Raw genomic sequence first — 13,844 nt, 5'->3', positions numbered from 1 at the left:
TGAACTGACATAGTTTAGCAACAACAAATGATAAATCGGGCCTGGTGAGTAAGATATACTATAGTGTGCCAACAACCTGTCTATATTCACGTGGGTCCGAAAGAAGAGTGCCTTCAGATTTCGAGAGATGAACACCAGGCTGTAAGGGAGTGGTAACTAGATTAGAACCATCCATGTGAGTTTGCAACAATAGATCTGAGATATATTTCTTTTGTGATAAGAACAGGCCCGTTTTAGTGGGTAGAACTTCCACACCCAAAAAGTAATGCAAGGGACCTAGGTCCTTAACAGCAAACTAAGAACCCAACAAGTGAACAAGATTAGAGACAGCCTTGGAATTAGATCCTGTGACAATAGTATCGTCTACATAAATGAGAACAAAAAGAGAGGACGAACCATCATGTTTCAAGAAGAGAGAAGTATCGGACTAAGAAGCATTAAACCCACAAGAGAGCAAGAAGTTGGTAAGCTTATGATACCATGCTCGAGGCACTTGTTTGAGCCCGTAAAGCGATTTATGCAGTAAGCACACATGATGAGGATGGTGGGGGTCCTTGAATCCTGGTGGTTGGGACAAATACACAATTTCAACAAGGTCTCCATTGTTGGAAAATGGGGTCATTGTAACTTTGGGGGAGAAGCTCTGAGGCACGTATGAAGACACTGTCTTTAGAACGTTATTTGCTTCCACTCAGTTTCACTGAGTTTGCTGTTCGGTTACAGGCAAATCTGTTCCCAGGATACAACAGAACCTTGGGCGAGAATCTGCAACTAGCAAAGTTGAAGAATCTCCAAAGAAACCTTCTGTGAGACTATAGCAGGCCAGACTGAGAGAGAGAGAGAGAGAGAGAGAGAGAGAGAGAGAGAGAGAGAGAGAGAGAGAGAGAGAGAGAAAGTGGATTTCGAAAATGTGTGTTTTTGAAATCTAATTCATGCTCCTTAAATAGTTTATGAAGAGGTATGAAGAAAAGGTAAGTGCTGGTTCAGAGAATGCACCTTGAACAGTCACAATTTCAAACATTGTGATTGTTTAAAAAGTAGTTAACAATTAATGACTGTTAACTTTGAATTGTGCCTCTAAAGCGCCTCATTGCACCGCACACATGTGTGCGCGCGTTGCGCGGTATCAAACCCCCATACTCTTCTCTACTATTTCTAAGAAGTGTAAATCAGCTCCTATTAGAATACTAAAAACAAACCTTATAATTTTCCAATGTGGGACAATTTCAAAACTGGGTTTTGTAAGAGAAAAACTAATTTTTTAATCAAATGTGTAGGTGCAATTTTTCATGTAATTGACAAATCAAACCTATTGGATTTAATCTCTTATGAGATTAAAATCCAACATCCATGAAGGAATGCATTTTGAACATCCAATTGTTGGAGTGACTAGCCCATAGACATAGCAAGACCCAAAATGACACGGATAATAGTGGACTTAATAGCAGGGCTAAAAGTCTCTGTGTAATCAATGCCATCCCGTTGAGTAAAACCTCGAGCAACAAGTCGTGCCTTGTGACGTTCAATTGTTCCATCAAGATAACACTTTAGCTTGAAAACCCACTTACAACTAGGGCTCAGCATTGGGTGGCTTAGGAACAAGGGTCCATGTCCCATTTTTTACCAAGGCATTAAACTCAAAATCCATGGTGGCCCGCCATTTAGGATCACTATGGGCCTGATGAAAAGAGTTTGGTTCATAATACTCAGTGGACAGAGGATGCTTTGTGACAGATAAGGTCTTTGGTTTCCATATATCATTTTTAGACCGTGTAACCATAGGGTGGTTGTTTTGAGGTACAACGGATGGAGCTGAGGACCCAATTGGTGGAGAGGTTGTAGGCAACGACTCATTTGATACATGTGAAGAAGTTGTAGACATCGGTTTAGCAGATATGTGGGGAATCGTAATTGCAAGAGCAACAGAAGGCGAGACTGAATTTGGTTCAGGTGAGGATGATGAAGAAACTAAAGGCCCAAACTGAGAACTGTTAGTTGAAGTGGGCTGAGAGTGGGCCGTTGTATGTAACCAATGCTTAGGTACCACCGGGGGTGGCCCAAGTGAGTGAGAGCAATCAGTTGAAGCAGTAGTAGATGAAGACAAGGAACACATCGGGTAACCATTAACAGAACTAACTGGGGAGGGACCCCACAAATCTGAATACATAATGTCTAATGGAGCATTAACAACTGAATCACTAGGAACAAATGGAAGACAATGTCCCTTTTCTTGCTGGCATGGTGTACCGAAGGCAAGTTTATGATGAGAAGAAAGAGGTAATTGATAATATGCTAACACACGTTGCAAGACCTTTATTGAAGGGTGTCCAAGGCGATCATGCCAATGGTTAGTGGTCGTTCGTTCACCTACACAAGCAATCTTCGAAATAGGAGATGATAAATCAAGTTGATAGAGTCCATTCCTATTCGGTCCCTCCATCAATGTCTTCCCCGAAGAGCGATCCCTTACATAACACACATGAGGATGGAATTCGAAGAAGACATCATTATCGGTAGTGAATTGATGAACAGATAACAAGTTTTTGGTAATGGCAGGAACATGCAAAATATTATGAAGTAATAGTGGACGATCGGTAGATGAAATTGTAGAAGACCCAGTGTGAAGAATGTTCAGACCTGTGCCATTGCCCACCACTATCTGATTTGGCCCTTTGTATTCAGAATGAAACCTTAAATTCTGTAGGTTGACTGTAAGATGGTTGGTAGTGCCAGAGTTCGGATATGTTAACAGAATTAGTTAGATAGAAGTCTGTTAAGAGTTAGTTACAAGATTCCCTCCATAAGTTAGTTACATCCAGCTGTACTTGTATCTATAAATATAGTGACCTCTCTCTCTCAGAAATGTAATGTAATGAATTCTCCCGCCATATGTTCGTTTAGAGCTCTCTACCCATTCCTTCTATCTTGAATGTTCTTTATGTTTCTCATGGTATCAGAGCCACTCTCCTTCTGTTAGTGGAGATATGGCGTTGTCGAGCACCATGCTTGCTTTAACACCGAGCAATCAAAAGGTTGAGGTGAAGACCTTTACTCATGCGATTTCTGTTCGATTAACAAAGAACAATTTTCTTCTTTGCGTCTCAGACTCGCGCTAAAATCAAGCAGTTGAAGACACAATTACGGAACACAAAGAAAGGTTCGTTGTCTGTTAATGAGTACTTGTTGAAAATTAAAGGTATTGTTGATGCTTTGGCTGCAATCGGGAATCCAATCTCTCTGAGTGATCATATTGAAGCTATATTCGATGGACTCTCAAAGGATTTTGATCCTTTCATAACATTAGTTACATCTAGGCTTGATATCCATACACTGTAAGTGATATTGAATCACTTCTTCTTGCACAAGAATCCAGAATTGAGAAACACAAATCAATGGAGACTCTCATAGCTAATGTTGCACAATTGCAAGTCAAGAATAATTCAAATAATCTTAGCAACAGACCTCCATTTGCAGGAAGAGGAGGTATGAATATTCAAGGTGCCAGAGGAGGTATGAACTCTGGTAGGCGAGGAGGAAGATCAGGCAGAGGTGGTTTCAACAGACCATCTGTTACTTGTCAAATGTGTGGTAAATTTGGTCATCTTGCATCCAATTGTTACCATAGGTATGGCTAGAATTATTAGTTATCCGTTGCAGATTTTCATAATGCACAGAAGCAGCAGCAGCAACAGCAATAGCAAGTCTCCTCTCCACATCTGCAGGCTTATATTGCTACTCATAAATCAGTCTCTGACCACTCATGGTATCCTAATTCAGGTGCATCGAATCACATTGCCTATGATGCAGCCAATCTTGCTAGCAAGACTCCCTACACAGGAACTGATGCTCTTCATATTGGTGATGGATCAGGTTTGCAAATTTCTAATGTTGGACACGCTTTAATTCACTCTTCTTCCTCTCCTTCACCTTTGATTTTGAAAAATCTGCTTCATGTTCCTCTTATTACTAAGAATCTTCTTAGTGTCTCTCAATTTGCTAGAGATAATAATGTTTTCTTTGAATTCCATAATGATTTTTGTGTGGTAAAGGATCAAGTTTCCAAGAGAATTCTTTTGCAAGGCAAGCTTAGAGCAGGTCTCTACTCTTTTGAAGATCTACATGTGACCAGATCTGTTTCTTCTTCAACATTCAATTCTACTTCTGCTGTGTCTCAACAGCCTTCATCTCCTTCTACCACACCTATGTCTATTCATACTGCTCACACTGCTTCATCATCTTCTTCTGCAACAGCATCCTCTTCTGTTTTTGTATTTCATTTGTGGCACAATAGACTAGGCCACTCTTCTTTACCTGTTTTGAATAATGTACTGAATGCTTGTAATATTCCTGCTGTTAATAAAAAGGATCTAGCTATTTGCACGGCTTGTGTATTTGGTAAATCTCATCAGCTTCCTTATCATGCTTCTTCTTCTATATACACACAACCTCTGCAGTTAATCCACACTGATTTATGGGGGCCAACACCTCTTAAATCATACAATGGATATACCTATTACATACATTTCACTGATGCCTTCTCTCGCTATTCTTGGATATATCTCCTTAAGAATAAGTCTGATGCTTTTTCTGCTTTCCTTCAATTCAAGATTATGGCTGAGTTGCAATTTGATCATAAGATTAAAGCCATTTAGAGTGACTGGGGAGGGGAGTTTAGAGCCTTTTCTTTGTTCCTCTCTGATAATGGTATCCTCCATTGCTTGAGTTGTTCTCATGCCTACCAGCAGAATGGTTTGGCTGAACGCAGGCATAAACATATAACAGAAATTGGTTTAACTCTGCTGGCTCAATCTACTATTCCTCTCAAATTATGGGATGAAGCCTTCCGAACTGCCACCTTCCTTATTAATCGCTTACCTACTCCAGTTTTGAATGGTTCTTCACCATATTCTCTCTTATTTCATTCTCCACCTGATTATTCAGCTCTTAGAACTTTTGGTTGTTCTTGTTATCCTCTCACTGCTCCTTACAATAAACACAAGCTTGATTTCAAGTCCACTCAATGCATTTTCCTTGGCTATATAGTCTCCAACACAAAGGCTACAAGTGTTTGGCACCTTCTGGCAGAATTTACATTTCTAGAGATGTCATCTTTGATGAGCATCTTTTTCCCTATTCTACTATCTTTTCTTCATCTTCTAGTTCTGCTGCAACCTCTTCTCCTTCACCTCCTCCTTTTCCTTCAGCATCTCCTCCCCTAGCTGAATTACAGGGTGTCCCTAGATCTTTGACACATGAATCATCTACTAATGTTGAGAGTGTTATTCCTTTTGATCTTGTTACTAATACTTTGCCTGGCAGTTCAGATTGTTGTCCTACAACTGAGCCCACTTTTGCTTCTACAGTGAGAGTTGTTGGTTCTGTTTTATCTGGCTCTACAGAATTACCTGCAACACCTGTTCAGACTCGTTCCCAGTCTCTTCATCCTATGATTACCTGATCAAAGAATGGTGTGTTCAAGCCTAAAGCCTTGGCTGCTTATAAAGAACCTTCCACTATCACAGAGGCTTTGCAGTCCCCTGATTGGAAACAAGCTATGGTAGAAGAATACTCTGCTCTTTTAAAGAATCATACTTGGGACTTGGTATATCTTTCTACTGATAGAAAATCAATTAGCTGCAAATGGGTGTTCAAAGTTAAACATAATTCAGATGGTTCAGTTCAGAGATTGAAAGCAAGGCTTGTGGCTAAGGGATTTCTTCAACAAAAGGGCTGTGATTTCAAAGAGACTTTTAGCTCGGTAGTTAAACCAACAACAATCCAAATTATATTGACTCTAGCTCTCTGCTGGAAATGGAAAATTCATCAAATTGATGTGAATAATGCTTTTTTAAATGGTGTTCTAGAAGAAGAGGTGTATATGGATCAACCTCAAGGTTTTGAAGTTGAAGATAGGAGGCTGGTTTGCAGGTTGAGGAAAGCCCTTTATGGTCTCAAACAAGTTCCCCGAGCTTGGTTTGAGAAGTTAATAACAACTCTGTCAAAGTTTGGGTTTGTGTCTAGCAAGTGTGATCATTCATTATTTTTGAGTCACCTCCCAGCATACCACCTTTGTTCTAGTGTATGTTGACGACATGCTTATTACAGGGAGTTCTCAATCAATTGTGACCAGTTTAATCAAATCTTTGAATAAGGAATTCTCTGTTAAAGATCTTGGTGAGCTGAATTATTTCCTTGGTATTGAAGTGAATAAGCTTCAAGATGGTTCTCTGCATCTTTCACAGGGTAAGTATGTTAAAGACTTACTGCAAAGAGCTCATATGTCTCAAGCTAAAGGAGTGGATACACCTATGCCAACCGGTCTCAGGCTGTTTAAAGTGGAGGGTGAACCAGTTGCGGATGCCACAACCTATAGGTTGATTGTTGGAGCTCTCCAATATGTTACCATAACTAGACTTGAGATTTCATATGCAGTCAATAAATGTTGCCATTTTATGCAGCAGCCTCTGGAGCCTCATAGGAGTTAGTCAAGCGTTTTTTGAGGTACTTGGCTGGGACAGTAAGTCATGGGCTGCACTTGAAGGCTACACAAAATTTGTGCTTGTATGCATTTTCTGATGCAAATTAGGCATCATATATTGATGATAGACGAAGTACTACTGGCTTTTGTGTTTATCCAGGTGAGAACTTGGTGTCTTGGTCTTCTAAGAAGTAGCACACTGTCAGCCGCTCAAGTACAGAAGCTGAGTATCGTGGGATGGCACACGCAGTAGCTGAAGTTGTTTGGATACAATCACTCCTTAGGGAGCTGAATGTGACTCTAAGGAAAGTGCCACTGTTGTTATGTGATAACCTCAGTTCTGTCTTGTTGTCTGCGAATCCCATCTTGCATTCTCGGACAAAGCATATGGAGCTCGATATTCATTTTGTTAGAGAGAAGGTTATTAGGAAAGAGTTGGAGGTTGAGCATGTCACTTCTGTCGGGCAAGTAGCTGATGGCTTGACTAAATCAGTTTCTAGCCTTCGGTTTGAGTTGCTGAAGAACAGATTAGGAGTTCGACATTTGCAGAAATGTGCTGAACGAGGGAGAACGAGGGAGGTCCAAATTACCGGGGCATGTTAACAGAATTAGTTAGATAGTAGTCTGTTAAGAGTTAGTTATAAGATTCCCTCCATAAGTTAGTTACATCCAGCTGTACTTGTATCTATAAATATAGTGACCTCTCTCTCAGAAATGTAATGTAATGAATTCTCCCGCCATATGCTCGTTTAGAGCTCTCTACTCATTCCTTCTATCTTGAATGTTCTTTATGTTTCTCAAGATACCAGCTAGAATCTCCAAGTTAAGATGAAGATGAAGCAGTCATGGCAGCATAATTCTTTGGTTTTGCAGGAAACCGAACGTTGTCGAATCAGTTATAACACTTGATAGCAGAATGGTAGTCCCCCACAGATTTGACACTTGACCGGAGGTGTATCAAAATTCGTAGATTATGACTTCGGCCGTTGAGTATCAGTGAGTGGAATTTTAGGTTTATTCTCGTCAGGTCGTGGATATGAAGGAGAAGGACGAGATCCTTTGCCATCCTTCGCTACAATATTAGCAGTCATAACAGAGGAACCAACAAGAAATTTAGAGTTGTCTAACCTTATTTCATGATTGAGAAGCAACGCTTGTACTTCATCAAATGTGTATTCAGATGCACGGACTGTGATTGTAGTGGTTAGGGCCGCATAATCAGCTCCAAGACCTCCCAAAACAATAAGAACCAGATCCATTTCAGACATGGGTTGATCAGCTGCTGCAAGTGCATCAACTATATTCCTCATCTTCAAGAGATGTTCAGGCTTAGTCATCGATCCCTTTTGTATGTGTAATAATTGATAGCTGAGTTGTAGCACTCGAGCTAATGAATCCCAACACTCTTTTGAAATGGTTGCTCCTGCTACTTGGGCAAGTATCCCTTCGGTGAGAGATGCCAAAAGCCAGCCAAGGATCAATTGATCCTGTTGCTCCTACTCTAAGTATGATGGATTGACAATTTCCTCTTCATGGTTAGAATCCGGTGCATACTTAGCTGGACAGGGGAAGGTTCCCACTACATAACCAAATAACTTGGCACCACGCATTGCAGCAATAATCTGAGAATGCCACGGTATGTAGTTATTCCGATCCAAACAATTTGATTGATGTTAAATGGAACATTAACACCGAGACCAACAGAGGAGGATGACATGGTTCGACCAGAAGTCATAGGCTCTGATACCATGAAAGAACTTGAACAAACTTGACGAGAATTTGAAGTTGACACAGAGATGAACAACAGAGATTAAAAGAAGATAACTCCACACTCAACTGATTAACAGTGGAGTCGTATTGTATTATATATAGATATCTGTACAATTAGTTTCATTAGTGTACATGTAACATTAAGATATGTACAGAGTCCTAAACTAAACAGGGCAAGACTTATCAATTTATTGGTGTTCCTTATCACGAACTCCATCTTCAGAAATGGTGGAGGTCTTCACGTGTCTAGGGGCAATGATATCCCTAACAAATACAATAATTTGGAAACGATCCAATCAACAGATAAAAATAAGATCTCTGCATGTATATTTTGCTTATTCTACCATTTTCTAATGTTTCCTAAGCTTCATATAAACTTATAAACTATGAAAATATACGTTTATTATGCATTCACACCTTATCGAATGCAATTTAACCCCCTCCCCACCACCCCCCCCCCCACCAAAAAAAAAAAAAGAAAAAAAATCATAAGTTTCTCTGACGCATAAATGCATATATTAATTTTTATGGCGTGTACTGATACTCTTAACCTTCCTTTGCGGCTTCCGATGGATTTTTCATCAAGATACCATGAAGTTTGAACCTTGGTTTGAGCTTTCATTGCTATCCGGGTTGAGCCCACCACACAAAGCCAAAGGTCGCTTGAAAGCACTCCCTAACGTACAGTAAGATATTTGGACTTCATTAATCTCAAGGACACCATTAAGCCATTAATTCACTACGTTTTTTCAGGAACTTGCGGCTGCTGCTTTCCACAGGCGAAAGAATCTTGGAGGAACCCTGGTTACATGAGCCTTCTTTTTTTGTTTCAAGAATTCGACAGTCTTTGCTTTAGGCTCAGTTTGAAAAGAGTGCAAATGCAAATATGTAGGGTACAAATACATACAAAATAATAGAAAATGTAAGGCTTGCACTATACGAATTTGTATTTGTACTCCTTCCAAACTGAGCCTAGGAGTTGGGACGACAGAAATACCTTTTATCTGGACTACTGGTTACCACAAAAAACTCTAGCCTGGCCAAAAGAATGGCAGAGTGCCCCAACTCCCAAGGGCACTCGTTCTTTAACAGAGCTCACGATTTCATTCACAAATTGAAATTATAATATGGCCTTTTGCAGTCGTCTTAACTATTTCTGATAATTTTTGCAGTTGTCATGACTTAATTCATATATTAAACTTACAGAGTGTATTGCAAGTACAGATACATTATTCTTGCAGGCTTTGGCTGAGATGCATTACGACATACAAGCTGAAAACATATCTAAAAAATAAAGCGCTCAAAAACAAGATGTAAAAAGAATGAGAAACCCAAATTTGCTGAACAGGCAAGGCAGTTGTTGGTCATAGTGTCTACTAAATGTAGGTAGCAGCTGGTGCTTGGGTTTCACCGTCCCTTTGGGTTCATGATCTGTGAGAAAACAGCACTAGGTGTCAACCCATCAGAATCCTCACTTGCAAGACTCTGGCCCCCAATGCTCATAGTCATTCCACTGCTCTTAGACTCTGTCGTGCTGCCCTCAAAACCTGAATATGCATCTGGATCTTTCTTGCATTTGCCAGTGAATGTGGTCTCCTCAGTGCCCAAGTCGCTACTGAACCCACTACTCTCTGCACTCTCCTGCAGCTGTAGTGCAAACTCAAGGTTCCAGAGAACATCTCCCATTGCTGGACGGTCAATCCCCTGGTCACTCACGCATTTTTCTGCTGTCTCCGCAAACTTCTTGAAGCATTCTGGTGCAATTTTTCCCTTAAGATATGGGTCAATGATCTGATCAAGGATTCCCTTCTTCTGGCAATGCAAGGCCCACTCTGCCAAGCTGACTTGTTCCTTTGGCAATGTTGGATTCAATGCAGGACGGGCACAGAGGATCTCAAACAGTACAACCCCAAAAGAGTAAACATCTGATTTCTCAGTCAATTGCTGCCTTCTGAAGTACTCTGGATCCAAATATCCAAAGCTACCCTTCACAACAGTGCTGACATGAGTATGATCCAATGTTGGTCCTGTCTTTGACAAGCCAAAATCTGAAACCTTTGCAACCCATTTCTCATCTAGGAGGATGTTTGTCGTCTTAACATCACGGTGGATGATGGTGTGCTTGGCACCAGTGTGGAGGTAGTGCAGGCCACGGGCAGCTCCAATGCAGATCTCAAGCCTCTGCTTCCAAAGTAGGGGTGGCTTTTGAGTCTTGTAGAGGTGTTCACGGAGAGTCCCATGGGCCATGTAATCATAGACAAGGATCATTTCACAGTTCTCCTCACAGTAGCCAATCAGTGAGACAAGGTGACGATGACGGAGCTTTGAGAGCATCTCAATCTCTGTCTGGAATTCATGGACCCCCTGCTCGGACAATGGGTTGCCACGCTTGATTGCAACCTTAGTCGTCCCGCCATCAATTTCACCCTTGTAGACCTTGCCAAAACCACCAACACCAAGCAATAGTGCCTCATCAAAGTTGTTGGTGGCAGCCTTGATTTCAGCAAAGGAGAAGTGGCGGCAAAGGTTTGAAGGAAGTGAGGATGCATAGCTTCCAGTAGTTTTGCTGGTCTTGGCAGACCCTGCAGAGTGTGAATTTCCATAGAGAGAAATAGGGAGCCACCCAGATGGCGCATCACTGGTACCAGAGCACTTCCTTTGCCTCTGCCTTCGGTATACAGCAAATACAAGAAAGCAAAGAATACAAACAGCAGCAATACCACCTACAACACCTCCAGCAATGATTGCAGTCCGATTCTTTGAATTACCAGAAGGAGATCTAGCCAAAGATGGGTCAATCACATCCTGTCTTGGAGCAGGAATTGGATTGGGTCCAGCAAGGTTTCCAGTGGGATCACTTAATTTAAAGATCTCCACTCCATTTAAGATTGCATCGTAGTAAACGGGCTTTGATACCGTAGCAGGATGCAATGCTAGCCAGAGGTCCTGCTGTACATTCCCTTTTGGAACAAGCACAACATAATCTTTGTATGTTGGAATTCCATTTCCATTGGCCCAACCAACCACATCTGCACCATCGTCAGCAGTTTGATTATTGATGAAGATCTGAAACACCCTCTCATTGATCTTATTTATGACAGATTGGATCTCACAGAAATGGAGCCTAACCAGGTAGGAAAACCCTGGGTCAACCTGGAAAATCCATGTCAGATTATAATTCACATTGACACTTGCATTTGGTCCCATAGTTCTGGCAGTAGCATAAACATTCATTGGCGCAGTGTAGTTAGGGACATTTGAAGGATAGTGAATTGTAAGGTCTGTTAAATCTGTCACGCCAATAGCTGCACTAAAGATGTATGGCATATCATCATACCAAGACCGTAAGAGACCAGTATCCTCCGATGGTGGAATGTCATTGCCACCTACATTTAGCCGGATAACATTCTCAAGGGCAGTACTGTTATCAATAGGGAATTGACTATTGAGACCAACAAGAAAGGCGCCATTTGCATCATTATAGATATCAGGCATCGACAAAACCTGGATCCCATTAACAAATGCATAGGCATTGGAAATATTGGACGATGGCTTGAATGTGATATTCAAACTCTCATCCTCCGCAATTAAAGAAAACTCTTTAAAAATGACAGCAAAGTTTATAGCCTCCGCAGTTTGTGAAGCACTGAAGTTGTTGAGAAGAGTATAGGGTCCCGAAGTGACCGAGAAGAGTGCATTGGAGGCATTGAGGCCATTATAAGAAGCTGGATAGAAGTAAAGACGAACGAATTTCCGACCAGATGCAACAGGAAAAGTGTATGTAAATTCGGAGCGGAATATCCTTGCTGTCATATAAGGGACGTCGGGGACAGATGGGCCTTGAGTGGCAGCTGTAGAGATTAACGTATTGGCCGTTGAAGGTGCGAACTTGGACCCAACATCGCCAGTCCATTTCTGGCCGTCGGTATCTGTTGTTTCCGATGTAGAACCACAATTCAAAAGGATTTTGTCCGTTGGAACGTATGGATCAGCCGCAGATATCAGATGGAATAGGAACAAGAGACACAAGGAAATGGATATAAGATGAATCCAGTTGGTTTTCTTCATTTCCAAACCAATGGGAAGGACGGAAAGATGCGGTGGCAAGAACTTACCCAAAGAGATTATTTGATCGGCAGGGTGATAGTTCTAGACTGGAGAGTAGGATTAAACAATAAACACCCCTTCCTTAAGGAAAAAAAAGGTCCAACCTTCAATGGATCAAGTATTAGGCAGATACACAGGGGATTTAACTGATAAATCCAGAAACAATTTGAGCGAACCAACCAATAAAACGAGATTTGACGGAGGAAACAATGTCCAAGCTTAGTTCTTTATCAGATCAACAGAACATTACGCTTTTCAAGGCCCAAAGCAGCGTAAACCCACAATAAAAAGCTAGTTTCAGTAGTCAACAAACCCCAGATGAATACAAGAGCACGATATTTGACAGAAAAAAACTCAGAAACTCCTAATTTCATCACACAAACTAGTTCACAATTAATATTGCAAATCCAGCTAACAGGATTAAATAAAAACAAAACCAACGAAAACCCAGAAGATAGGAATCTAAAACAACCTTACAGCGAACTATACTCAAACCCTCGTTAAACTGACTGCTAAAAAATACCGACAAAGAAAGGCAGATTTAACGCGATTTCGAGCTTTCCGTCGCCGAAATATGCAGAGAGAAGGTGGGCAGTCAGTAAATTTGGAGTTCACAAAAATCTGACCTGAAACTCGGAATACATCATCCGAATAGCTGCAGATTAGAATTTCTTGGGTTGAGCCTTGAACCTCCGTGATCGCGCAAGAAACTGAGGTGACCCAAGTCCCGTTGCGGCCTCACCCAAAGCTCAGAAGGTTTTCTACAACCTTTCTGAAAAATTAAAATTGCCTACCAGTCCCTTGTTTTTTGCGCCATTGATGGACATCGATGCCATCAAATTTCTTGAAATGACAAAACTATCCCTGTCAGTTAACGAAATTACATTTCTCTCCACTCAAATTTTCAAAATCAAGTGGAAGTGGGTGACAGAAATCAGAGAGAGAGAGAGAGAAACGCGTTTTGATACATCTCAATAGACAATAGGGGCTGGCATCCACTGCTTAGCTTGTGATTAAAAAATTTCTTATTAGGTTGTACATTGCATGCAATCAAATTTCGCCACGTGTTTCAAATTCGTGCCGAAGCTTATGCACGTGATATTACAGTTTAAAAGTTAAAACTATTAAACCGAAACCAAGGACTGAAATATGGAACATGTTGTGTCGGTATCCATAATCGGCATATGTTACGATACTTAATTGACGGTCGTGTGTATCGTAATTTATCGGGCCAATACAAGTACGTATCGATCCATATCTTATATCTGTATTCCAATTGTCTTCATCATAATGTATTTACATTATTCTATTGATAATTATTTTTCCCATATCCAAATATGAATTGCCCCCCTAACATTGTATCGGCTGATAAAAGACGATTCGTTCTGCCTATCTAGACATTTTTCAACGTCACTCTAACATGGTTATCGAATCGCCGTTGATTCGAATGGTTGGACTGTTCAGCTTGGTAGCTGTTTAAGTAACCAGT

The 13,844-nt window shown here is 40.9% G+C and overlaps 1 pseudogene across 1 annotated transcript; it reads right to left on the bottom strand.

The window, feature by feature from the left end:
* Nucleotides 1-9,401: 9,401 nt before the first annotated feature.
* On the bottom strand, nt 9,402-13,350 carry LOC104593747 (receptor-like protein kinase FERONIA pseudogene; annotated as a pseudogene). The gene has a single exon (XR_016076290.1). The product of XR_016076290.1 is annotated as a receptor-like protein kinase FERONIA pseudogene (transcript).
* Between the last annotated feature and the right edge of the window lie 494 nt (nt 13,351-13,844).

This window comes from Nelumbo nucifera, chromosome 5 (assembly GCF_055504915.1).
Source record: "Nelumbo nucifera cultivar China Antique chromosome 5, China Antique-T2T, whole genome shotgun sequence".
Taxonomy (NCBI): Eukaryota; Viridiplantae; Streptophyta; class Magnoliopsida; order Proteales; family Nelumbonaceae; genus Nelumbo; species Nelumbo nucifera.
This window is presented reverse-complemented; position numbering and strand designations above follow the sequence as displayed.